General features: G+C 48.6%; 1 pseudogene; it reads left to right on the plus strand.

Moving 5' to 3' along the window:
* Positions 1–1,848: 1,848 nt before the first annotated feature.
* LOC123045316 (probable metal-nicotianamine transporter YSL6) overlaps positions 1,849–3,545 on the plus strand; it is a 12,029-nt pseudogene continuing 10,332 nt past the window's right edge.

The following is a 3,545-nucleotide window of genomic DNA, read 5'->3' on the forward strand; positions in this document are numbered from 1 at the left end:
ATCGAAAAGTGTTCAACAGTAAAGTTGTACTTATCATTGAGGAGGTTGATTCTGATATAAAAATCGTCTTAATCCGAATTCATATGCAAAAGTTACAACCCGATTAGTGAACTGTTGTCAGAAAACTAGGCTTGGCCGGATCATCCGGGCCTTCAGCCGAACATCCGGGCCGGAGGTCGTGAATAATCTGTGTTTTGGTTTTGATGATTTGGACAACAAGGCAAGTCATTTTTTTGTATGAGAAGTACATCCGCCTCTTATATAGACAAAGAGGTGATGACCGATTGAACAACAACACACAATCGATAAATCAATCTATCATCTTTTACATTTACTTTTATCTTCTCCCTTGTTCTTCTTTCTCATTCTTCGTTCGTTCTTCTTCATTGCAGGAGGGCGAACCTAGGAGCGATCAGGTTGACCTAGGGCAGTTCATAGCCGCCACATGCCCTAACGGGGTCCCTCATTGGCGTGTGGGGTTTCGAGTCTACAAAAGCGCCCGTCGAATTGCTTGCTTACCGCGCTTCCGGACGAGTCTCCTTCAACGTGAGCGGCATCACCCTTGGCGTTGGAGGTATACGGTGACGTGTTCGTGTGCGAACACGGATTAACCTTTTTTTTCTTGGTGTGGAAGAGTATCCCGTTTCAGAAACTTGGTTAAGCTAACCAACTGCCAGAAGCGAGCGAAGCAATTAAAACGGACGTAAGAGCATTGTTAAGCTAACCAACCGCGAGAAGCGAGGAACTCGTGCTCAGCTTAAAAATCAGGGTCAAACTCAAACGCATAGCCTCCTGCTGGTACTGGTACTGCACTCTAGCTTCGATGGTTCACATTAGCAGCAGACCAAATCATCAGTACATTTGTGGATATCATTACACTCAGCCCCACAAGATATAGTACACATTTCCTGATGGTTCAAGCGAGTGTACATGTGTGGTTACCCTTACATCCGGGCCCACAAGATCTCAATCAAGGCCCGAGTTCTTTTGAGCTTGCTCTGCGTTGTTGATTAGCGTAGCAACACACGCAAGCGGTAGAACTGTGTGGCCACGGTTAACTTAACTAGATGGGCCGTCCCGCAACAAAAACAAAACAAGTATTATTACTGTGGAAGTAATGTATAAAAGCTAGGGAGACAAGACCCACCAGACAGCGAGCGTCCGGCCAACACCACCCGCATGTTACGGGGACGGCAGTGAAAGCGTACGGCTTCGCACCACCGGGAGCCTCACGCCACCGCAGTAGATCCTGGTCCCGAGCACCGCACGTGGAACTATCAGTCACAGTTCGTTCTCCCTCTGGGTCATGGCCCCCACCGACGTGTGCGATGAGCCAGCACGGGGGCCGTTTTCACACTCCCACAGAAGATCTCGAGGTCCCCCAGTTCGAGCAAGATTCACGGCGCTCGAACCATCCCGCTCCTTTCGAGGGCCATGACAGGCGGGCCCGGAAACCTTTACCGTGGTGGGCTCAACCGGCACGTTTGGGCCCCACGTGGATAGCCGGCACGTCTCTCTCGCTCGGCTTGAACGAACGCCTCTTTACCAATACCGGTATAATCCGGGCCCACCTGCCCGGCGCAGTTTAGACGAAATCAAACTGTCAAAAAATAAATTCAGAATCAAACTCTGAACGTCTGAACGGGTGAAAAGAAGAATCCAACTCGGAACTGCCAGGTGGGTCCGCATTGGCATCGACCCTAGGTAGGATAGGGTGCCACGGCCCGAAAGAAAAGGTCACGGGCTCTAGGCCCCACATGTCATGGACCCCGTATCACACCAGGTGTCTGTGCTTTGCGGTGGCCATATCCGAAACCAGTTGTTAGCTTAGCAGTAAATCGGCTCTTAAATACACCCTCCCCGCCTCCGCACAGTCCTCACCTCCTCCATCGTCGGCGTCGCCTCTCCCTCTCCCACACGAAACCAGCTATCCCCCGAATCCGTGAGATCCGAGGAGGGTCGCCTCGCCTCGGCACTAGCCTCCGCGGCGCCGAAGATGGGATCGGAGGCGGACATGACCGGGCCCCTCCTCGCCGGCGGCAGCGGCGCCGCGCCGGCGGCGGAGGCGGAGGTGGTGCCGCCGTGGCGGGAGCAGCTCACGGTGCGGGGCATAGTGGTCAGCGCCATCCTCGGGGTGCTCTTCTGCCTCATCACGCACAAGCTCAACCTCACGGTGGGGATCATCCCCTCGCTCAACGTCGCCGCGGGGCTGCTCGGCTACTTCCTCGTGCGGACCTGGACGGCCGCGCTCGAGAGGTTCGGCATCGTCTCCAAGCCCTTCACCAAGCAGGAGAACACCGTCATCCAGACCTGCGTCGTCGCCTGCTACGGCCTCGCCTTCAGCGGTACGTCTTCTTCTCAACGTTACTTAGTAGATTGCTCTGCTTGACTTGCTAGGTGGGAATATGCGATTCTGCCGTGTGATTTTGGGTTGCTTATTACTTACGTTTGGTTAGACCAGTTAACTAGAAGCCTTCCTGAATTGTGGAACTATGACTCTCATTTGTGCCAACTGTCTTAGGATTTGAGAGATATCTTGATGCAGGGAATGTTAAATTTTACTACATCATAAATAGCCGGTTTTGGTGTTCCGTTGGGAGTGGGAGGGGGTTGCTATGATTGCTCGCAATTGCACCCTTGTCATTGAACTCACAATATCAATTAATATATTTCTGTTGATGCAGGTGGCTTTGGGTCGTATATGCTTGCAATGGATCAGAAAACTTATGAGCTCATCGGGACTGATTATCCTGGTAACAGGGCGGTAGATGTTAAGAATCCTTCACTGAGCTGGATGATCGGATTCATGTTTGTTGTTAGCTTTCTTGGTCTATTTAGTCTTGTTGCGCTGCGCAAGGTACCCACTCATCTTATGTTTATCTGAACACTTTTTCTTTTTGATTAAGTGGGCTTAACTTGGACGTGTCTAATATGAACCTTGTAAACTGATGTCTTTTTTGGCTTTCGCTAGGTGATGGTAATTGATTACAAGCTGACCTATCCTAGTGGAACTGCTACAGCTATGTTGATAAATAGCTTCCACACTACTTCTGGAGCTGAACTTGCAGAGTAAGAAACATACATTGCTTGTTAGTTTTGTGCAAAAATAAATTGGCTTGCATGGGTAGTTCAAGGTGCATTGTTTCTTCTTGTTGAGTACGTTGTCCTTAAATTCCCTTTCTTCCCTGTGACTCAATCAGATATTCATATGCATGAAACAGTTAACTGAAATTTAGTCCACTGGTGTAATAAATAGGGCTTTTGCATGAAACTATGCTGTAAAAACAACTGCAAAATTAATAGTCCCAAACTAATAAAAAGAATGTACCTATAGTAGTTTTACTGCTATATCAGGTAATCCAAGTTTAGCATTTATATTTCCTATTGCTATGAGTATTTTTGGCACCATCATCTAACCATCAATGCAACTTCTTTTAGTTATATAAGATCGATGGCACCTTTTCTGTGTACAGAAATATAAGTACTATTTGCCACAGTAATCTAACCAGCATTTAGGTGATATTTTATATGGACTGAACTTTACT

Source organism: Triticum aestivum, chromosome 2B, assembly GCF_018294505.1.
Source record: "Triticum aestivum cultivar Chinese Spring chromosome 2B, IWGSC CS RefSeq v2.1, whole genome shotgun sequence".
Classification (NCBI taxonomy): Eukaryota; Viridiplantae; Streptophyta; class Magnoliopsida; order Poales; family Poaceae; genus Triticum; species Triticum aestivum.